At 43.9% G+C, this 24,475-nt stretch overlaps 1 long non-coding RNA gene across 2 annotated transcripts in view; it reads right to left on the bottom strand.

Moving 5' to 3' along the window:
* Nucleotides 1–612: 612 nt before the first annotated feature.
* Nucleotides 613–24,475, bottom strand: part of LOC121103242 — a 38,585-nt gene continuing 14,722 nt past the window's right edge. For both annotated transcript variants that reach the window (XR_005835379.1, XR_005835378.1), the window contains exons 3-7: nt 21,443–21,520; nt 11,030–11,145; nt 6,490–7,828; nt 4,249–5,251; nt 613–1,166 (exon numbers count right to left, since the gene is read on the bottom strand). This is a non-coding gene — a long non-coding RNA (uncharacterized LOC121103242). The remainder of the gene's footprint in view (nt 1,167–4,248; nt 5,252–6,489; nt 7,829–11,029; nt 11,146–21,442; nt 21,521–24,475) is intronic.

The following is a 24,475-nucleotide window of genomic DNA, read 5'->3' as shown; positions in this document are numbered from 1 at the left end:
GCAGCTTTCTGATTTAGCTATCTGCGCCTCATCTCGGGCTTCAAAGCATATTTTTTTAATTTTATTTTATTATATTTAAAGATTTTACTTATTCATTTGAGACAGAAAGCTACAGAGGGAGAGCATGAGCAGGGGGAGAGGCAGAGGGAGAGGGAGAGGGAGAAGCAGATTCCCCGCTGAGCCAGGCGCCCAACACGGGGCTCGATCCCAGGATCCTGGGATTGTGACCAGAGTCGAAGGCAGACACTTGGCCAACTGAGCCACCCAGATGCCCCATCAAAGCCTGTTTTTTAAAAATTTATTTATTTGAGAGAGAGAGAGAGAGAGAGAGCGAGCACGAGTGGGGGGGTGATGGGCAGAGAGAGGGAGACAAGCAGACTCTCTGCTAGGCAGGGAGCCTGCCTTGGGGCTCAATCCCAGAACCCCGAGATCACGACCTGAACCAAACACAGAGCTTAAGCAACTGAGCCACGCAGGCACCCCCTAGCCACACTTTAAATACTTGGATGTCAAAGGACATTTCTATCGCTGCGGAAAGTTCTATGGGTCAGTGCATGGGAGATCTGACAGGATGGGGAATTCAGTACTTCACAAATCAGAACACAACAGCCGGAAGGTCTTACATTTATTACTGAACCGGCCTACTGGCATAGAGGCACAGTAACAGAGAAAAACCACTTCCCTGATCAAACCTATCTACTGGCCAGGGAGGAGGGATGTTTACGGAGTGATGGGCTGGGAGCATGAGATCTTCATGCAGCTTGATTATGTGTGCGAGCTCACGCATGACGCCTTAGAGCCCCAGCCTGGCTCTTCTCCAGCGCCTCCTTCTGGAGTTCTACCCAATTTTACCACCAGTTTTTATCCCAATCCACTGGGGAATGGAAGGATTCTGCTTTTTTTGTTTCTTGGCCAGGAATTGCTTGATTCTGAAAGTCTTGCGAGAAGACGTGGTGAAGAACAGTCAGCCACATGCCAGGAAGGAGGCAAAAAGGAGCTTCAAAGCATGTTTCGGTGATTTTACAGTCTGTGAGCCTGGGGAAGCAATATTAACGGCACCGACGCATGTGCAAAGCCACCAAGGTTTGGCTTTGGTCAAACAAGTGTCATTCCTTCACTGGCTTTTGGACAAACTTGTTGTAGCACCTTCTCAGATTTCCCAGGAGCTGAGGGGAGGGCAGGAGGAAGGTCAAGAGACGCCTGAGCCCGGGCTCCAGTGGGCTTGCCCTGTTTCCAACCCTCAACGGCCCTTCACATGTACTTAGTATGGGAAGACCCAGGGTTCCGGGCCTGACCGGTCTTTAGCTTTCTAGGCCTTGATTGTACCTGTAACATCAGCACTTGGAGATTCCTGAGATCATGCTTAACCCTGAGTCACTTATTGCTGAGATCAAGCATATATTTGGCTCAACTGAGCCACATCCCTGCCAGGGAAGAGCTTCAACCCGCAGTATGCAGAAAGAAATCAAAAAGCCAGAAAGTGCAGAACAAAGATGGACAGAAGTACACACCATGGTACTGTTTAAAATAGGAAAAAGCTGGAAACACCGACATGGTTAAAGAAATGACGGACCTCTCATAAGATGGAGTGTAATATATAACCATGAGAAGGTGTTAAATGTATTTCATGACAGGCAAAGAGTTCATAATATACTATTAAGTAAAAAGAAGCAGGCTATAAATAGTACACACAGCATATTCCCATTTTTGAAAAACAAAATGTATATAAAATCATACACACACACACACTATACATATGTATGTGTTTTAAAAAGAATTTTAGGGGCGCCTGGGTGGCTTAGTCAGTTAAGTGATTTTAAGTGACTGACTTGATTTCGGCTCAGGTCAGTGCTGAGTGTAGAGTCTGCTTAAGATTCTCTCTCCTAGACTATGGACTATGAGAAACAAACTAAGGGCCTCAGAGGGGAGGGGGTGGGGGAATGGGACAGACCGGTGATGGGTAGTAAGGAGGGCACGTATTGCATGGTGCACTGGGTGTTATACGCCACTAATGAATCATCGAGCTTTACATCGGAAACCAGGGATGTACTGTATGGTGACTAACATAATACAAAATCATAAAAAGAAAAAAAAAAAGATTCTCTCTCCTTCTCCCTCTGCCCCTCCTTTCTTTCCCTCCCTCTCTTAAATAAATAAATAAATAAATAAATAAATAAATAAATAAATAAATAAAAATTTTAAAACATTAAAATGTTGACAGTGGTATTTCCGGGCTGTGAATGACTTTATAACACTTTCCCTGCACTTACTTGTACTTCCCCTATTTTCACCTAACTTTTTTTTTTTAAGAGAGGGACAGGGTGATGGGGCAGAGGGAGAGGGAGAGAGAGAATCCTAAGCAGGCTCCATGCTCAGTGGGGAGCCCAACGTGGGGCTCGATCTTACGACCCTGAGATCAGGACATGAGCCGAAATCAAGAGTCAGATGCTTAACCAACTGAGCCACCCAGGTGCCTCTCACTTAACATTTTAAATCAGAAAAATATCACTTTTAAAAAATATTTTATTTATTTGTTTATTTATTTGAGAGAGAGAGAGAGAGAATGGGTGGGAGACAGGCAGAGGGAGAGGGAGAGAATCCCAAGCAGACTGCACTGAGCACGGAGCTGGACTCGGGGCTCCATCTCACGACCCTGAGATCATGACCGGAGCTGAAACCAAGTGTCAGATGCTCAACCAACTGAAGCACCCAAGCGCCCCAGAAAAATATCATCTTAATGACAAAGTCAAGCACCTAGAGCAAAGGAGCTGCTGAACTCAGCAGCCGGGTCTGCAGCATCACAAACGGATCCCCAAGTCCCTAACTGCTGGGAGGTTTGAGCCATCAGAGTGGATACACCACGTGAACACACTTTCCAAACCACCCGACCTGCGAAGATCCACCTTGACGACACAGCCCTCAGCCCCCCACAGCCCCTTGGATCAGCCTGCGGAAGCCTGGTCCTGCAGCCCCAAATCTGTATCTTATCAACCCCATGGAAATGGCTGGCATCCAGGAGATTGAGAAAAACCAACCTGGACATTTTTTAGAACCAACTGACTTTTTTAAAAGAAAAACTTACGATATTATCTAGTTCTTTTTTACTTCTTACTTTACCTTTTTATATCTAAAATATATGCATTGAATATCTGGCATTTACATTGTGGCAATCTACTTTAAAATTGTCACCTTTTCTCAGGAATTGCCAAACCATTATAAGTCTTAAGGATATTTTTATTTAGAACTGGTAACTTTCCAAAAGTTTGCCCTGGTGTTTTGGTCATTTAATAACTGATGTTTAGGGGCGCCTGGGTGGCGCAGTCGTTAAGCGTCTGCCTTCGGCTCAGGGCGTGATCCCGGAGTTCTGGGATCGAGCCCCACATCAGGCTCCTTTGCTAGGAGCCTGCTTCTTCCTCTCCCACTCCCCCTGCTTGTGTTCCCTCTCTCGCTGGCTGTCTCTGTCAAATAAATAAATAAAATCTTAAAAAAAAAAAATAACTGATGTTTAGTTAAATTTCCATGTTCTATTGCATTTGACTAAGAATAAAGGATGTAGAAGACAAAAATCCTGGGTCACAAGACTCTGTACTTTATACAGAAGATTCCCACTTACAAGTCTATTGTTACCAATGAACAATGGCTAAGAAGGGAGTATAATAATCAGGAATATAACTAGCAACTGGTTGAGTGTTTTCTAGGTGTTAAGTCTATTACATGTATTTTCTCATTTGATGAGGTTGCTAATAATACGGCTTACGTAATATAACTCACGTTGTGCCCATTTTATGGATGAGGAACCGGAGGTTAGTGAGCTGCAGAGCTGAGAGTCAACGGAGTGTAACTTGAGAACTGCCTGCATAAGTAGTCTGTGGCCAGTGGGTTCACGCTGGACACAGAGAAGCTGGGAGAACACACGTGGGGCCACTTGCCAGGAGCCCTCAATGTGATGCCAGAGTTCTTTGCTCAGGCTTGAAGGCCTCTCTGCCCAAGTTATGTGTATATGTGTATATGTGATTGTGTGCATAAACATATATTTTTGTCTGTATGTATGTACAAATTCAGTACATATATGTGCACCCCACTCTTCCCCATAAACCTGGAAGTGCTATTTCTTAATCGCTAGCACCGTGGGTGAGCTGGTTTCCTGGATTTCTTCTGCTTTTGGTGAATGAGTGGCTGATGCCATTCCCGGTCTCTGGTGTGTCTCTCCAGAGAATGTTCTTAAGGAGTGGGCATCTTTTTGCTTACCTGGCTAGGTCTCTCACCGCTCTTGTGGGACTCGAACAGAGGACACCAACCACGGGAAGAGGAGAGCTCCATTCAGGCTGTTCTGTCCACAGTCCGTCCCAGGTTTGCACAGCTCCTGAAAGGGGACAGGATAGGACATGGTGGCCAGGGTACCACCGGGTGTGGGGATAATTCTGACACATTCACAACTCAGAGCTTGATTTTAGGACTTCGGAGCTTCATTTTCTGGACCCTTTGCTACTTCTTGAACATCTCCATTATAATCAAGACCAATTTTCTTTTTCTTTTTTTTTTTTTTTAAGATTTTATTTATTTATGTGACAGACAGCCAGCGAGAGAGGGAACACAGCAGGGGAGAGGGAGAGGAAGAAGCAGGCTCCCAGCCGAGGAGCCCGATGTGGGACTCGATCCCATAACGCCGGGATCACGCCCTGAGCCGAAGGCAGACGCTTAACGACTGCGCCACCCAGGCGCACCCGAGATCAATTTTCTAACACAATACAGGACAACTCACAACTCTGGCAAACTTACCGCCCCCTTACTGTTGCTCAAGGACATGCTCCCTGGGACTTTTCAATAAAACTGGGACCTTTGATCTCACGGGGAACGTGAGTGTGCAATCCCGAGGAGTCTGAGTTATGTAGTGAGCAACTGCTAGAAAGAAGACATTAAATTCGAAAGTAAAACAGTAGAGCCGTGAGAAGGGAAAAAGAAGCACCGGAGAAAGGCTGTCTAAATCCTGTTGACTTAACAGTGAGATGGAAGAATGTAGGTGTGGAAGGATTACAGAGCGATTAGGAGATCGGTCACCAGAGCGGCAAACGACACCGGCTCCGAATGCAGCGGAGCCGCAGAACCACAGCAGAAGGAAACGAGAAACTACAAACTCGAGAAAGAAGCTCGGAGATGGCTTAAGCGATTTAATTTCACCTGGAACCGCCCCAAACCTTTCCTGCATATTAGGTTCCACGACCGCCATTGTTCGTGGAATTCTTGTCTTCGTCTGTGAAAGAGGAACAAAATCACAAAGGCCAAAAGTAATTACATTTTAAATAAACTCAAGCCACCTATTCTTAAATGGATCTGCTTAATTTCAAGACCCCATTTTATAAATACGGAACTAACATCATCTCCACCTCACCCCCCCCATTTCTACTCCTTCATGTTAACAATTGAGGATTGAGTGCACACTTGGTTATGATTTCTGTAAATAAGAAATATGACTTAAGACATTGAAAACATGGTCACATCCTAAATCAAAGAGAAATGCAAATTAAAGGTCTCAGAAAAACAGTCTTGGAGGAATGTCTTACAGAAGCAGTGTTTGATATTCAAAACTTCATAAGGAACCTGAGTGCCAGGGTCTCAAGCTGGCCTTTCTTCAAACTGTCAAACAGAGCCCAGCTGATTAAAAGCGGGGGGGGCTGAGAGAGATGGCGTCCTCCTTGTGGTGTCTCCTCTGTGTTCCAGAGAACAGACAACATCTCCTTGTGCCAGAAACACAAGACCCCGACTTGCTGCCTCCCAAAGCTGGAGCCTGAACATTCCCCTTTTGGATAAATGAGAGATGACAAGGGCAGATAGAAGGTGGGAGGCTTCTTTATTGTAGCCTAATGAATGAGTCTCCCAATGAGAAGACGATTCCCCAGGAAAAAGTCACCCCAAGGGTCCCCCTTAATAGTAAATTCTGGTTTAGTGTATTAAACTATACCCCAAAGGCCTACGGGAATTATGGAAACTGCCTGATTTACTTTTACAAAGTGATTTACACCCAGGGGTATCATCTGTCTCAATAAATCCGGACCCGGTCCAGAACAAGCCCCTTCTAAGGTAATATAAAGCGAGGCGATTTCAATTATATAGTTATTTACCACCACTGCATCCAGCGTCCCTCAACACAAGCTCCTAGAATTTATTCTGTCACATGAAGACGGTTTTCTCATGTAATATAATAAAGGGAAATCCAGTGAAAGAAGAATCTCTCTCCCTCTCCCTCTCCTCTGTTGTCTCTCTCCCCTAAGCACAACCCTGAGATGCTCTGAGGTTGCTATGCTCACACACTGCCGGGGCGATTGACAAAGGACGTGAAGCTCTCATGCCCACAAATGACGGAACAAAGGATGTCTTCGTTTCAACATGACTGCTCATCATCTCACTTTTACCTGCCTGTCCTTTGGTTCCGCAATTCGATTCATAATTGAGAGGTGAATCTCAAGTTCAATTAGTAAGGCAATTTATTACCTTGCCACCAGGAACAGCAGCTCAAAACGGATTTTAAATAAGATCTGTCTTCTGTGACTTCACGGAGCGAGACTTCAGTCCACAAAACTCTTTTCCAGTTTAATATTTATTGTGGGTATTTCCCACAAGGGTATTTGCTAAAGTTGCTGCTGCCAGAAGTTGAAAATATAGTTCACGTAAAAGCAGGTTTATTTATACAACGAGAGAATATTTATGTCACTATTATCGATTGAATGTTCAGCCCATTTTCTTATCAGCAGAGCATCTCCCCAAAATGAAAAGTGGTGATAAGAAGCTGTGTGGACTGGAATATCCATCAAGTTTGACAGAACTAGGTCTGCATTTAGGAAGAGATGCTAGAAGTCTGGAAATGGCTGCCCAAACAGGAAACATCTCCTCTGTAGAGCTGATCATAAAAAGCGCTGATCAAACTCAAAATCGTAAGAAAATGATGTCTCTTCCTGAAAATGGTTCTTTAAGTCTAAAATGTCAACAAGGATTCTAGCCATTTCAGAGTGCATTGAAAAAAATCTTTTCCTCCCCCACCCTCCAGTTCTTCCTAATACAACTCAGTACAAGGCCACAGCCTGCTTTGGGGCTGGAGGTGGCCTTGTTTCTCAGCCGGCAGGAGTGAAGTCTGTTGAACTGATTTTCAAAATATAGGCAGCACCTCAGTCCTGGGTCTCCTGGGTGGGCATGACTGGCAGCAGGTACAGGACTCCCATCATGAGAGTGAGGCGAGCCCGGGCGAGGTAGCCCATGACCCTCTGGACCAAGGACGGAGGCCACATTTGCAACCCCACTGCCTCCTGTTCCTTAGCGATCTGTCTCAGTTTGGAATCTGGCTTGAAAACTCATACGAGGATTGGGTTTTTCTGTGTGCAAAGCGCTGCTTTGGTTTGGTTTGGTTTTGGTCTTGGTAAAAGAGATTCCAGATTCTGTGAAAGATAACCAACATTAGTTCACAGGCTTCTCAAGCACCCCCTCCAGTAATGGAGAAGCCTTACTATTTATGGCTGAACTAAAAAAAATAAATCACAAGAGCTGCTGTTCATGAAGATTGTTTTGAAAGATACACTGGGCTTTCGTTGTACAGAGAGGCAATTAGAAAATATAGATTTGTACACTGTGGTTTAATTTTATGTTTTAAAAAGAAGTTGGCTCCAGAGCGATCGAACTTAGCACTGGGCTGGCCGAACGTTACCTGCCTTCTGGTAGGATGCAGTGGGCGCCCAGCATCCATCACCTGTACGCACTTCTAGCCCAAAATGTTTAACCTGAGTCTAGTCATCAGGGAACGGTCAGACAGGTCCAGGATGTGGGAGATTCTACAAGACAGCTGGTGTAAATAAAAAAAAAAAAAAATCAAGTAATGTAAAACAGACAAAGACGACAGAACAGAAAGCTAGAGGGACTATTCTATGTCAACACTTTTTGAGACTATAAGAGACATGACCACCAAAGGCTATGCATGAACCACAGCTCTATGATGAAATTTCTTACAGTGACGAAAGATTTATTTATATTAGAGAGAGAGAGACAGTGCAAGCAGGGGGAGGGGCAGAGGGAGAGAAGCAGACTCTGCACTTATCGGGGAGCCCGATGCAATGTGGGGCACGATGCAGGGCTCAATCTCATGACCCTGAGATCCTGACCTGAGCCGAAACCAAGAGTCGGCTGCTTGACCAAATGAGCCACCCAAGCGCCCCTAAAAGACATTTTATAAGAGACTCTTGTGGTAGTTGACTATCACTGTACATCAGATATTATTAAATTAACGTTAGTTTTCCTCAGTGTGGTAACAGTGTTGTGGTACTGGAGGATGTCCTTTGTGGTAGATGGTTGCTGAAATATTAAGGGTGACTGTCATGATGTCCGAAACTTTCAAATGGTTCTGCCAAAGCATCCATAATAAAAGAAAAATCACACGCTGCCGTCGAGGGAAGAGCTAAGCCAGGCTGTAGTTGGCCTGAAGGACGGAGTATGTTCTGAGGAACTCACCTGGGCCGGTTTTCACCTTTGTTCCTGGCAGCAGACATAAAGAATGCTTGACGGTTTGATTCATGCTTGAGAAAGGATTTAATGTTGCAGCTCTAAGGAACCAGATAAGCAACTTTAGGTGCCAGAAGTGACTCTGCCTCCCTTGGAAACAGGACTCTAATAGTGGCTTTATGGACAAATACATGCAGCTGAGTCTTGTTCTAATTTCTCCTCTGAACGGAGACTCGGTCCTGTTTCGGAAGACTGCAGGAAGATCGGTTAAGGCTTGTCAAAGTCAAGACCAACGTGGCGGATGCTGGGACCAGAGCCACTGGCTGCTGTGACCGTTTCCGTTTGAAAAATATGAAGCATCCTCTTACTATTTTGAGAATGGACTGCGAGCAGGAGCAAACCACTTCTTTTCAGAGTGGCTTTCCATCTCTCACACGTCCCTGGCACATTTTGGATGCTGGAGCCCAACCACCCTTCCTATCCCTTCTGCACAGGCCACGTGGGACTGCTGATCAACCCGGAGGAGAAGGGGATGGGAGTGAGGCCCAGGGAGATGTCGCGCTGTTGGCAGACGGGTCAGCAACAACTCAGGACCACCACCAGATCTGAGATTTGAGAAAAAGGCACTGGGTTGTAGAACGCAATTGTGCAAATATGAAGGCGAGCACTCTTTCAGCTTATAGCCTTGGACAGTCACGAACACCCTAAGTAGCTACACAAGCGTTGGTCCAGAAGGGGACACACACATGCTTTTGTTTAAAACAACGTAGTTGAGGCAATTTCTAAAAGTGCTAATAATTTGGTTGAAAATGAATAATCTCTAATCACTGTTGGTTTTATGTTGTTGTTTTTTTTTTTTTTTACAAATATTGGCAAATTTTCTCCACAAAAGGGCATTTTTTAAAACTTTTATTTCTTCAAGCAATTTGGTCCATTTTTTTCCAGAATTTCTCTGGTTGTTTTCCTCCTTTCCCCTCATCTCCTTTATTATAATTTATTTTCATCCAGTCATTCTGGTTTTGTGTTGGTTTGTGAGGGCCAAGTTGGAAGCAACCAAAATGTCCAACAATAGGAGTTTAGTTGGAAACAACTCAAAATCTAACAACAGCAGACTGCTTAAATAAATTATAAAAGGTGTTTCATATTATGCACAAAAACTTTTAAAATGCAAACTGGTAACTTGCAATACTCCATTTTTCCCAATTCTAAAATTTCATGAACGCATTCCTGAATAAGCAAAGCAGGTTAAAAATAAATTAGGAGGAAATAAAAAGCATTTAAACCCTGAAAAGTTCCAGATTATTTTTTTCTGTTTAATCATAATTGGTTTCAAATTATTGTTATTTTTATAAAATCAGCTAATATTCATTACATTAAAAGAGGTACAGTCAAGCAACAAGTATTTCTAGCCCTCCCGTGGCAGCCACTATTATTATGTTTCCCAGAGGCTGATTTTCTGCTACCGAGTGGGGTAGCTCGAGTTTCTTCTGTTCTTTCTGGTGGAAGAGCTGGGGGCAAAGCATCCAGGCAGAAAGGTCCTACAGGCAGCAAGAGACGCTGGGCCGAAGCATGGAATACAGGTCAGGCTGAACTGACAGGTTTAGGTGTCTTTGGCCCAGAAACGAAAGGCGATGTCCCAAAAGCAGGAAAGCAGACAATGGGGAAAAAGGGCCAAGATCTGGGTTCTGAGTCTTGGCGAACAATGATGGGTAGGGAACTGGAAGAGGGAACTTAAATCCAAGTTTTGAGGTAGGGGTGGGGAGTGGGGGGGCAGATGGGGCTCAAAAGAAGACAGAAATTATGTTAACGCTGCATGGGAAGTAAACTAATCCTTGGGTTTTCAAACTTATTTTGATTTTTGTTTGTACAAATCTTAATGAGTAAGCAGAATTAATGAAAGGGCTAAGAACAGCGTTCCTCTGGTCGGCAGACCCTGAAGGACCTCCGGGGGCATCCCTGACCCCTGCCTCTTGTGGGAACTATCGGCCTCGTTCTCTCGTTTATTAAACTGTGAAACTGAGGTTTAGGGTGGGATATAATTTTACTCAAAAGCTGGGTCAGATTAGATCATCACTCAGGCTCTAACAAAGAGGTTCTATAATTTAATGGACCCTCAACTCTTCTCCTTCAGAATCCGGAGCTGAGAGGTCTCTCACCTGACTGTCTCCCCATTACCCAGGCCGGTCCCTCCTCGTCCCTGAAGGACTCAGTCAATGGCATCATCACCTGCTTCCAATTTGAAGTGCTGACTTCCTGCCCTTTGTCCTCTGGACCCAGGCCCCCTCACTTACTCTGTCCTGGTCCCAAATTCTCTTTCATTACACGCTATGTTTTATGATTCCAAACAGTCACTGGGCACAAAGTAAGTGATTTATGTATTAAATTGGTTTGAAAATAAGCTTCCTGGGGGGGAAGGGCCAATGGATAGGGAAGGAAGGTGAGAACACTTATCAGTGATAAGCAAGCAGGACACAGAAAGAGATCTACATGGCAGAGGGGCATCCTGAGACACTAATTTATGTTTATCCTCACTTTGACTTTTCCTTACCCTTATTCCCAGCAGATAGTCACGGCAGGTAAGAAAGTGGGAACTCCTTCAAGACAACTTCTTGGCTACTGCTCTTCCCGAGGAGCCTGGGCCGGAAGCGGGCTTAGAAGTGGTATCTGTGTGGAAAAGGAGAGAGAGAGAGCCCTAGAATGGGAAGGGCAGAGGTTGCTGGGCTGCCCAAGTTGTCGTATACCAGGACTCCTTCCACTGCAATTACAGACTCCAATTTAAATAGGCTGACAGTTGAGAATTTAATGGCTCACGAAATTGTGGATCTAGCTTCAGACATGGCTGGACTCTGCTGCTCAGAAGGACTTGGTGTCTTCGGATCTCTCTCATGGCTTGGTTGCTCACTGAGCTGACTTCACTCTCAGTCAGATTCCCTCCATGGAGGAGAACCCGCTAAGTTAAAGTCTACAGTGCACCATACTGAAGCCCAGCAGACACAAATTCCCATAGAGGAATCCCAGGGGCTGACTTTCAGTGCTTAGGATTGGCTGAAATCTTGGGTCAGGAGCTCAATCAATCACTTATTAACCCCATATATTCTGGGTGGGGAGGGGTGGTTTCCCAAAGAGAAATCGAAGTGCTGTTGCTGGAAGAAAGGGAAATTTATCAGGCAGGCAAAAATATCAGAGATCCACTGCCATACTGCATAGAAGCTACCACCACCCAAGGAGTTGACAAAGCCTCGGAGGGGAATGGCAGCAGGGGGCAGCCTATGGAGGTTCAGAGACTCCCAACGTACACAGAGATCCCTGTGTTCCGTCTGGCACAGGACCTAGACCAACTGGATACCTATATGGAAAAAAATGAACCCCAACCTCTATCTCACTCCAACTCACCTTTAAAGGAATGTTCAGGTTTGATCCTTCAGGATATCATTGATCCCTTAATAGACAGGAAAGTAAAGGTCCCACTTCCCACCATGACCTCCTCTCCTCCCATAATTTTTCGACCTCATGAAAAAAGATTCTTTTTTTTTTTTAAAGATTTTATTTATTTATTCGACAGAGATAGACAGCCAGCGAGAGAGGGAACACAGCAGGGGGAGTGGGAGAGGAAGAAGCAGGCTCACAGCGGAGGAGCCTGATGTGGGGCTCAATCCCATAACGCCGGGATCACGCCCTGAGCCGAAGGCAGACACTTAACTGCTGTGCCACCCAGGCGCCCCTGAAAAAAGATTCTTTTACAACCCTGGGGAGGGAAAATATCAGGAAAGATTTGAAATGGTCTTCTTACCAGCATGGTAAAAAGGAGGTATAAGGTCTCAAAGGCAAATTGAATTTTCATTAGAAAATAAAACATGCAGGTCCTTCATTTTATTTGAGGAGAGAGATTTATGCTTGCCATGCTGCTTACTTATGGTGTTTGAAAATATTTCCCCCAAAGAACTATAATTCAACAAGTATGTGCTTTATTTTCTCAAAACCAAGCATTCTCTCTTAGTCCCTTTAAAATACAGGCCAAGGGTAAGGAAATCTTGAAAGGCCCACTCTTTAGATGAGTGTGTTGCTCAGAAATTACAGGTTAATGACTCTAGAAATAGACCCCCCACAGACAGCTGACGGATTTTTAACCAAGTTTCCAAGTCAGTCCAATGGTGAAAGGTCTTTTCAACAAATGTGGCTGAAGAGCAGACATGATAGGGAAAAAATGAACCCCAACCTCCACCTCACTTCACAAATAAAAATAAATTTGTGCTGAATTACAGACCTAAATATAAAATCCAGACTATAAGGTAATGGAAGAAAATACAGGACTCTCTCTTTATGATCTTGTGGCAGGCAAAGATTTCTCAGATAAAACCCCCAGAAACCATTAGTCATCAAAGAGCAAAACTGATAACTTTGATATTACCAAAATTAGACATTTCCACTCATCAAAAGACACCGCTAAGAAAATGAACAGGTGAGCCTGCACAGGCTGGGGGAAATATCTGCAGCACAAATATCTGATGAAGGACTTGACCCCAGAACTTACAAACCAACAGTAAAGAGATGAACAATCTAGTTTTAAAATAAGCAAGACTTGAATAGACATTTCACGAAAGAAGATACACTAATAACCATGAAGGCAAAACTCAAGGACAAGAAGTCATGCTTCCTTCTGTTTCAGAGCCTTCCAGAGGTGGCTCACTGGTGTGGAACACAGAGGTGTTGGTCTTTGAATCCTTGTTACACCTGGGACAGGAAGAAGCATGAATCAGCCATTCATTGGGCACCCATTCCTCTGTCCAATGGCTACCCTTAGATGGGCTGAACATCATCAGATGTGGGAGCCCCCCACACCAGTTCCTGTCCTCCAAGTCTGACAGCGTATGCAGAAAGGGAGAGAACACAGCCGCTAGCTTCCCTCCTTGTCTGACTCAGGGTCCTCCCTGGCCCCACACCTCAATCACTTCACCTTCAGAGTGAGATTGGTAGCTACCTGACACATGGGTGTTCCCAAGTTCCTGCAGCCCAAAGAGAGCTTCTTCCTCATCAAGGAACACTTGGGGCTCAGTACCATGCGAGGTCCTGCAGCACATATCAGAGGTCTAAGAGCTCCCAGCCCTCCCACTCTTCAGACGATGAGTTCTAACCGGTGCAAGGTAGACTCCCGGGGAATGTGGTGTGAACAGCAATAAACAAGGTCCCTCCTGGGTCTTCCTGTGAGAGCTTGCTGTCTCTTGAGGGACAGAGGCAAGATAACAACACAACCATTTAGCAAAGGCACCTTATATGGGGTGGATGTCAGTGGGTCGCCGATGTTCTGACCTGCTCTTCAAGGAGAGAAGGACAATGAGTAAGGCATCATGGGAGAGAGGGAATCAGTTTGGCTGGAAGGAGAACTCACGTGTGGGCTGAGAGGCAAAAGCAGGGTGAGGGAGAGGGAGAGAGAAAGGGGGAGAGAGAGAGAACACAAGGTGTGAGGGGGGAGCAAGGCACCACATGAGTGACAAGGCACCTGGACAGGCCCATGTGCTAACAAAACTAATCAAACACGGGAATAAGACCCAAGAGAATGACCACACTGCTGTGAGCCTCCAACCAGGACGCTGCCAAAGTCTAACTTGCCCAGAACACTGGTTCTCCAAAGGTCAAGTACGACGGTTAACATAAAATGAGTTTTTACAGTTGTTAGAGATGTGGGGTTTTGTTCAGACAATCTTACTCATCTAGACCGCTGGCTGACAGGTAGTTTTTAGTGATATATTATAGCTTTATTGTTAATCTTCCTCCACTAAGTTTGTTTTTCTTTTCCTTTTTTCTTTTTTTTTAAGATTTTATTTATTTATTTGACATAGAGAGAGAGCCAGAGAGCACAAGTGGGGGGGGGGAGTTAATGGCAGAGGGAGAAGGAGAAGCAGGCTCCCCGCTGAGCAGGGAGCCCGACATGGGGCTTGATCCCAAGACCCTGGAATCATCACCTGAGCCGAGGTAGACCCTTAACTGACTGAGCCACCCAGGTGCCCCCTAATTTTGTTTTTCATCTTTACAGACAGCACTACTTTTTCCCAAAGCATATTCTCCTGTTTTCAGAGTATTTTCATGAGTATCCGGTCACCGGAGCCTTATGCCATCTTTCTTCAAGAGGGCAGCCTGAGGGCCGGGGAGGCCGGGTGAGCTGCCCGCAGGTCACGTGGTTAGGAAGGGCAGAGATTAGGACCCAGGCCTTCTGTTCTCTACACGGGCCGAGAACAAGACTTCAAGCTGCGTGGGCCTTGGCCCTGGGTCATGGTCTTCTGTTTTCCTTTGATTTGAACCTGCTGATAACTTCTCCGAGCTGAACTATGTTTGGCAGCTATGGTGGAGGGTTCTAGTGCCTGCTGTAAAATGCTAACAGCTCTATTTGATAAGACCAGCCGTAATTTATTGCTGCTTTAACCTCTCTGTTGCTCAGGCAACTAATATCCTGACTTCAGACTCGGGCTATTCTAGTTAAGTTTAAAAATTTATGACCTTACAATGGCTCAGCCCATCGCTTTGCTCATGTCCTACTCCTATGAGTCACGCTGACCCCCTAAGAATTGCCTCGAGCTCTAAAATTAACTAAGGCCTGGGGCCCAGGGGCACTGGAAGAGCTGGGGCAGGCGCACCCGGACTCACGCACGCGGAGCAGCCTGCCATCTCCATGCTGAGCTCGCCAGACAGAGTGGGCAGAGGGCCTGTCCTTCACTGCGGGATCACAGCTTACTACAGGTTAGGCACACTTATTCCACAATAACCAGACGGGCGCATGGTTACCTCTGTAACAGAAAAGGGGTGCCAGTGGCCAGTGCCATGCGTTTGCGAAGAAATTAGCACACAAACCCTCCGCATAAAGCCAACTTGGGAGCTGGTTTTGGCCTCGTCGTCTCCCTCGCTGCTGGCAGGACACACCAAGCCCTTTTGCTTTTTTACCTTCTTTATTGAACCGTCCCTTCTCTCCCAGCACCCGTTGGCTGGACAACTGTCTTAACTTCTGATCTTCCTGCCTCCACCCCATGCTCGCACACCACTCATGTAACCAACCTCCACGCACACTCTGCTGTGTCCTCCCTGCTGGGGGCATTGTGTAGCTCACAGTCCCGGGCAAGAGAGGGACAGCGCAAGTGAGCACATCACTGCAATGCATTTATTAGACCAGAAGCTCCAGGGACCGGGACCATGTTGGTCGTATTCTCTATGACTAGTATTTGTCGGATACAGACATGGGCAACTTTTTTGCGAGTTATAACTAAACATATGATCAGAGAGCTTCTGAAAATCTTCAGAAGACAGGGACTGAATTGGCAGAGGAAAGGCTGGGCCAAGTGGAGGACAGGTGACTCTCTGCAAGGCCGTGACACCGAGCCTGCAGGCTCACCTCACTTCTGCTTCCTCCAAAGCCCTCCCTGGCCATTCCAGCCCCTGGGGACTCTTCTTCCTAACTGAACGCTTTAAAACATTTTGGCACTTCATATTCCTAATGGCATTGTTTTCTTTTTTACATGGATGTGCCGCGTGTCCCTAATTAGAACACAGTCTCTTTGAGGGACTGTAATTTATTCTCTATATGCATAGACCAGGTATTTGTAACTTCTTAATAGAATGTATTCTATGTGGGGAATGCCTTTCTGTACAATTTATTTACTCATAAAACAAAAGGGAATGGTTTCCTTTAAATATCAGTTTCTCCGGGACCTGTAATTATCAATTCATAAACCTTTAATTACTTGCTAGAGTCTGGGATGGGATCAGAAAGAAATTTTAAAGTGCCAAGTATAATTATCAATTGTGGTTTGATTATAAATGCGAACAAAGTGTCTTTGAGTAAGTCAAAGGAAGACATCATTTGATGTACCCAACACTCTGCTTTCAAAAATACATCACCCCCATTAAAAAACAATTTTAGATAGTTTTAAAGCTAGCAAATATGTGACTTGTCAGTTTCAGCAAGAAATGTATCAAAGAGATCTCACCAGTAGAAATACAGCAGCTGACTCCAAGGAGCTAGCATAGAAACCACTTTTGAGAATTTAACTCTCAGAGGACTTTGTCCTATGCATTTGTGGGTGCTCACGTTTTTCTTCCCACAGTTCCAAAACAATTTACTTTTGTTTGATTCTGGAATGTAATTACTAAAAGACTCAGATGACTTCAATATGTGGTATTTAAAACCCAACTTAAAGGGATTTAAAAAATTAGCCAGAACTCGAAGGATAAGATTTGAATCTTAAACCTCAAATAGTTGTCATGTGTCCGTTTATAACAGAAGAGATTTCCTCCTTTTTCCCCTTTCTTTATTCATCTCAACTTAAGTAGAAGTCTATTATAGCAAAAACGCAACAGTGGCATCCTGTGGTTTGGCCTGTGAATGACAAGTGTGTGTCACAGTTGTGGCCTTGGGAGACTTGGGTTCATGGCTAAACAGAGGTACAGAATCAGTGCAAAGAACATAGCAGTGCCAGTGGGAAAAACAACCATTCATTATTTTTAAAGACCTAAAGTCATTATAAGTGAATCTTCATGGTCTTTTATCTTTACTTCATGAGGCTGAAGTGCATGTATAATTTAAAACTGAGTCAAAAACAAGCTACAGAAATTTGCTTGTCTTTTTTTTTTTTTAAGCTTGTTTTTTGGGGAACCCAACGAAGTCTTTCCGTCTGTAATTTTTATACAGAGAGTATGCCATTATTTCTCTCATGATGTTAGCACCATATCCTATAATGTGTAGACTGAATGGCGAGTCTGTCTTTCTCCCATTTTATAAAAGAAAAAGAGGGGGCACATTTAACAAATGATAATTCCTGTGTAACTGTGGGAAATGGAGTAGAAAATCCAGACCGACCATTAACAGCTGCCAACTTTTTTTTCCCCCAGAAGCAAAATGCAAGTAAATCTTTGGTGTTCTTTGATCGACAGCCTCAGTGGCCTTTCTCTCTACCTCCAAACATCTCTGTCATAGCTTACTGTAAAAGCTTCCTGCTTCTCACCTGTTTGTTTTCTGCATTTTTTTAAAAAGATTTTATTTATTTATCCGACAGAGATAGAGACAGCCAGCGAGAGAGGGAACACAAGCAGGGGGAGTGGGAGAGGAAGAAGCAGGCTCATAGCGGAGGAGCCTGATGTGGGGCTTGATCCCATAGCGCCGGGATCACGCCCTGAGCCGAAGGCAGACGCTTAACCGCTGTGCCACCCAGGCGCCCCTGTTTTCTGCATTTTTAACATCTTCATAAATAACTTATAGTGTTGCTTTACTTTATTTAAAATTTTATGTAAATAGAATTATGGTGTTCATATTCTATAAGTTTTTACACTGGAGATGCAATCAAACTCTCCCAAATGCTATCCTTGAGTGAAAAAATGTATAGAATAGGAATACCAGGGGCACCTGGGTGGCTCAGTCAATTTAGCCTCAGACTCTTGATATCAGCTCAGGTTTTGATCTTATCAGGGTTGTAAATTCCAGCTGTGTTGGGCTCCATGAAAAGGATCCTATTTATGTAATTTTTAAAATAAGACAAAAATGTAAATACATTTAGATTTCCACTTTTGAAAATTACCTGTTCTCATTTCCCCCCATTTCCCCATTGGGGTGTTTCCATTCTCTTATTTAGGTTCTTTCCCCTTTAAATATAAATTCCCTGGTAAAATAAATATATATTTATCAATTCTTTTGTTATGGATTCTGCAAAATCTCTTCTCCAAGGTTTGTTTGTTATTTTCCTAAAGTTATTATCTCTAATTTTGATGATATGTTTTGTTATAAAACTGTTTTCAGGTCAGAAGGGTTGTATGTCAGTTACTGTTCTCAGTTGTAAGCAATGGAATCCAGTCTGACTAGTTTAAGCAGCAGAGAAATTTACGAGAGACAGTTAAGGCGTTCACACAATGTTTGGGAGTGATGGGGAAAGAGGTCTCGGACTTCAATGAAAGGAACATTCCCAGAACCAACTCGCTCTTTCAGGAATCTGCCACCAGTTCCAGGACCACATCGCCCCTGCCCCTCCAAGCTCCAGCAAAACAATGGTGGTCCAAGGAGGTTCCCGGAGGTCCCCAGTCAGCCGGTTTCCTTACTTCTGCCTGAGGCCTCCTGTGGCGTCTGATTGGCCGGCCTGGGTCACATGATACACCCTGGTCAGGAAGCACTCTGGGTAAACACCTCTTCCTTTGAGAAAGCAAGTTTCTGGGTGCGGAGAACTAGCATCACAAGGTGGCCAGGGTAGCCAGAAGATCTCGGTGGATTCACGAATGGCATATTCACTGAAGGTTGTAAAGATAATCTCCTACACGTTCCAGTAGTTTCTGTGTTGTAGGCTTTCATGTAGAGGCCTTATAATTCCTATAGAATTTGTTTTTTGCATAATTGGCATAGGAATCTAAAGAAGAGCTTCCATCCTCTCCTCACTCATCTGTACTTTCACCGCTATCATACTCTACTTTCCTGTACGTACACGGGTTTGGGGTGGGCGTTCTCTTCTGCCCCGGCACCTGTTCCTCTGCCCACCCCACTGTATTTTCACTTCTGTAACTTGAATGGTTTGCTATCTGCAGGGCAACTCGTCTGCCCACCTCACTGTTCTTCTTTTTCAAAATGGTATTTCTTTTCATAATTTTGATTTTCATAAGAATTTTGTAATCAGTTTGGAAACTCAAAAAATTCTGTAGGGTTTTGTTTGGAATTTAGTTAAATTTAGGCAGAACTGACATTTTAATGCTTTGAGTCTTTTTTATCCATTACTCAGATCTTCTTTTATATCCTTAATAAAGTTTTATAATTTTTTCCATAAAGCTCTTAAACATTTTATGTGATGTGTGTTCCTTAGGTTCTTTACAGTTTTTGCTGCTATTGTGAGTGGCTGATTTTTTTTTCAATTTTATTTTTTAATTTGTTGTTGTTGAGATATAGGCAAAGAAACACTGAATTTTATGTGTTGCTCTTGTAATCAGCAACCTTGCTGAATTCTTTTTATCACTTCTGATAGTTTTGTTGATGTCTACGCATTTTCTATGCCTAAAAGTAGTTTTTCATTTCCTTTCTAAACTTTACACATTTTTCTTTCTTTTTCCTTCTTCCTTTCTTCTTAATGCATTAGCTAGTATTTCCTGCATAATGTTGCGCTGTGGCAACAATAACTGCCGTTCTTGCCTTGTTCTTGCTTTTAATGGGAATATTCCAGAAGTACGTGATGTCACTGCTCTAGGTTTTTACCAGATTAAGGAAGTTCCTTTCCATTTCTAGTTTTTCCTAAGAGTTTCTCTTCAGATAAGAGTGGGTATTAAATTTATAGAATAAGACACGTCATATTATTTCTTTTTAATCTGCATACATGATAAACTTTCACTGATGGATTTTTCTGATGTTCTCACAATCCTGGGATAAACCAAAACTAGTCATGGTCACTTAAAAAAAATACACTGGTTGGATTTAATTTGCTAATATTTGTTGAAGACTCTCGGTCTCCATTTGTAAGTGATACTACTCTACAGGCTTCTTTCTCTTGTACAGGCACACGTACCTCAGAGATACTGCGGATGTGGTTCCAGACCACCACAATAAAGCAAATATCACAATAAAGCGACTCAAGTGAATTTTTTGGTCTCCCAGTGCATATAAAAGTTATGTTTATACTATATTGTAGTTATTAAGTGTCAAATAGCATAATGTCTAAAAAAAGCACATACCTTTATTAAAAGAATGAATACTTTTTTTTTTTTAAAGATTATTTTATTTTATTTATTCATTCGACAGAGAGAGAGACAGCCAGCGAGAGAGGGAACACAAGCAGGGGGAGTGGGAGAGGAAGAAGCAGGCTCACAGCGGAAGAGCCTGATGTGGGGCTCGATCCCAACGCCGGGATCACGCCCTGAGCCGAAGGCAGACGCTTAACCGCTGTGCCACCCAGGCGCCCCAAGAATGAATACTTTCTTGCTAAAATATGCTAACCACCATCTGAGCTTTCGTCGAGTTGTAATCACTGATCACAGATCACCATACCAAATATAATAATGCAAAGGTTTGAAATATTGAGAAAATTGCCAACATGCTACACAGAGACAGGAAGTGAGCAAATGCTATGGAAAAAAAGGGACCCTGTTACATACTAGCAGCACGCAGGGAAATACTGGTGAAGGGGTCTGCTTTTCTGCAACTGATCCTAATAAGGTTGGCTGAATACCCCTTCTGCTCCACAATTCCCCTCCCTTGTGCCAGCATTTCAGTTGGTTGAAATTCTTTGCTTGCCCAGGTGGCCCAAACTTGTAGTCTTGAGGAGTGTGACTCCTTGGTAATACCGCCCATATGGAGTTGATGTAGTCCTTTGTTACTCTTGACCATGGGGCAGGCAGTATGAACAGACACCCTAAGGAGTACGCCCCCAGCTTCATTAACACTATTCTTGCCCCTCTGCGCGGCAGCTCTCCTGGCCGCCCTTGGGTAGCACCAGCCCTCCAGCAATCACTGTGACCTCTCTGTTTTCTAATCCCTTCATGGCTTCAGGACATTGAAGAGTCAGGTAGCCATTTTGTTCCGCTTCAGGGGAACTAGTGATGGATCCACTGGAGATCACGAGAGTCTACAGCTGTGGGGATTGTTACCTGTGTGTGTTATGGGGCTGCGGAAAGACAGGCAGAGTATAGCTACAGTTCTCTGTAGCATCAAATGGTCTTCTAACAGTTCCACTCCTATTTTTCTGATGTGTATACCCAGAGAACTGGAAACAGGTGTTCAAATAAATACCTGTGCACACATGGGTACACATGTTTGTAGCAGCGCTATTCGCAATAGCCAAAAGGTGGAAACAACCCCAGTGTCCACCAGTGGGTGAATGGACAAACAAATGTAATACGTACGGCTGGCGGACCGTCAGCCTACAAAAAGGAATGAAGTGTTGATCCACGTTACGGTGCGGATGAACCTCAGAAATATTCTGCTCAGTGAAAGAAGCCACACACACTCATCACTTACCGCACGATTCCATTGATACGACACTTCCAGAAGAGTTACGTCCTCAGAAACAGACAGAAGGTTGGTAGTTGCCAGGGGCTGGGGAGAGGAAGGATTGAAGATCAGCCACTTACCAGGGATGGCGTTTCTTTTGGGGGTAATGGAAATGTTTGCAGACAGAGGTGGTCGCTGCACAACACTGTGAATGCACCAAAGCCACTCTCAACTTAAAAAGGCTAATTTTACATCACGAGAGTCTCACCTCAATAAAAACAAACAAACAAAGCCCTCTTTGGTCTTACAATCCTTGCACATTTAAGAGACAGATTATTCCCAAGCTATATTTCCTCTCATAGATGTTCATTTCTCTCCCAACCTCCCCCTTTCTATCTTTTACGGATATTCCTTTGATTAAATGTAGGTTTGGAGCTGCTCATAATTTCAGGATAAATGTTTTAGATCAGATACAAAGATATTTGAGGTAGCACGCCTCTCCGATGTCACATACATCATAGACATACCTTTGAGAGAGCCGTGTTTCTAGCGATTTCATGTAAAACCATTTTTGTCCATCAGAAAATTATTATTTCTTCTATGCTTGGAGCCCTATGAAGCATCTGTAATTGTGCAGAATCACTTCATGGGAAAAGGGACTTGAAGCAAAAGTAACCACAAATTTTAGATGGTTACAACTGGTCCATTCGAAGAGATTAAGCTCTGTAGGTGGGAGCAGCCCCCCAGGAGAGCGCAGGTGTCCTTTCCATAACGAGACCCCCTTGAGGACCATAATACAGACCAATTAGGTGGAGGCAAACCCAGACATATCTCAATTTGACAGAAGCCTTGCTCTGTTTCCCCCACATGTTTGGGGTCTGATAAAATCCCATACATGGTTTGGCCCAACACATTCTTCTCAGTACTTACATCCCACGGGGAGTTTTAAGGGACATTTAATCCTCATGTTTCTGGTTCATTTTCCCTTAACTCATCAAAACAAGGTTATGAAAGACTGCTTTGATCTCTAACAGGACTTGTTCACGAGAGACATGAGGCCATTACTTTCCAAACAGAAAGTTGTGCTTTGCCAAGGGTTCGGGGAGTTAACAGCATGACGTTTGGGCTGCATCGGAGCACCTGACCCTTGAGAGCTAACTGGGTCCTAAACTTGGCTCAGGGAGGCCTACCACCCTCCAACCTAATAAAGCCCATTAATTAACTGTCAGACCAGCTGTGTAACAAGTGAACTTTTAGTGGCTATGCCATTTTCTTGGTTCCAGGCCAGAAACAATAGGTATAAAACTTACACCATTAGTGAGACATTTTGGAGAGAAATTAGTACTTGCATAATGGAAGGCTGCCTTGCAAATAAAATGTGCATTGCAGGGCATGTATTTTGTTAAAAATTAAAATGTAAATTAAACTGTTCACAGGAGCCTTCTTTGGGTTCTTACAAGTACCATATACCGAGGATGAATGACTATGAGGCTTAAATCAGACTCACTGACCTATTGCTCTAGTGTTTGGGGAGTTCAGTGCCCAAGGCATTAGGACAGGAAGGAAGTACATTGCAAAAATATAACAAAAATAAACTTGAACTATCTTCTGATGAGATCATATTATAAAAGGCACTAGACTAGGGCATAATTAAAGTTCTTTCATTTGTCAGGAATAGAAACCAAGTCACACCAGTATGAACGAAAAGAAGAATGTGTTGTAAAGATACGGGGGCTATCTCGCAGCAGTGAAGAACGAGCTGGACGTGACCGTTAGGAAGGACACGAGCAGGAGAGCAGCTCGGGGCTTCAGTGGCTGCAGTTCCTAGCACTTCTCATTTTTAGATCGAACTGAGAATTAAAAGCAGAAACTTTGTAGAGGATTAGATGTGGGACAAGATTCTGTGAAATGTCAAAAGGACAGTCTAGGTAATCCCAGCTATCATCCCCCCAAAGGAGGCAGTTAAGTATTTACATGACCAGAAAACTCTTAGATCTAATCCCAAAGTGTCCTTTGATATCACCAATTCCTCACCTCTGACACTTGGGCACTCAGCATCTGCTTGAAAACCTCCCGTGATGGGACACTTCCTACTTACAAGGACAACCTATCCCATCATTGGACCAGATGAAACATGAAAAGGTCTTTTTTTAAAGATTTTATTTATTTGAGACATAGAGAGAGAGAGAGAGAATAAGCAGGGGGAGGGGCAGAGGGGGCAGGAGAAGCAGACTCCTCGCCAAGCAGGTAGCCTGACTCTGGGCTCGATCCCAGGATCCCGGGATCATGACCTGAGCTGAAGGCAGACGCTTAACCGACTGAGCCCCCCAGATGCCCCAAAACATGAAAAGGTCTCATATTGAAGTGAAATGTGACCACTACTCTCTGGTTCACTATTGACACTTTGAGCGCACCGATCAATTCTTACACAATGTACATATGATAATCCTTTATATGGAAGACAAACCCATATTCTGTCCTCCTAAGGTTTTCTCCTATCCGAACTGAGCATGTTTAATGGCTTCAAACAGTCTTCATATAACGGACTTTTTTCATCCCGTCCAACCTCTTCTACAATTTAGTCTCCAGTGGTCCTCTTAAAATGTAGTACCCGGGATGGGATATACACTCCAGACATGGTCTGGACAATAAACTGCTATTAATGTGGCTTTGGATTGTATTAGCATTATCTTGTTGACTCAGATTGTGCTTGTGGGCCGGGCACGAACTGTTGCTAAATCAGTTCCCCCTTGTTAGACTTTTGTGCAATTAACTCTTCATATCGCGCAGACAGTACAGGAGTCAAGTTGGAAAGGAACACTGAGTAGTTATTGTTTACATTATTTCAAGTCTGACCCTGTCTTCCATTGTATTAATTGTCTTCCCAACACCAATCAATAGGCATGGATTTTACCTCTTACTCTAGGTCACGGATTAAAAAAAAAAATGTTGAACTGACCAGGGACAAGTACAGAGCCTTTTGATCTGGACTACAAGTGTCTCCACCACATAACCCTGAACAGCATTCTTGGAGTACCGCTCAAATGCAGGGTTTTTCAG

The sequence above is a fragment of the Ursus maritimus genome, unplaced genomic scaffold (assembly GCF_017311325.1).
Source record: "Ursus maritimus isolate PB19 unplaced genomic scaffold, ASM1731132v1 scaffold_18, whole genome shotgun sequence".
NCBI classification, from domain to species: Eukaryota; Metazoa; Chordata; class Mammalia; order Carnivora; family Ursidae; genus Ursus; species Ursus maritimus.
The sequence above is the reverse complement of the archived record's forward strand: the minus strand, read 5'-3'. Positions and strand labels throughout refer to the sequence as shown.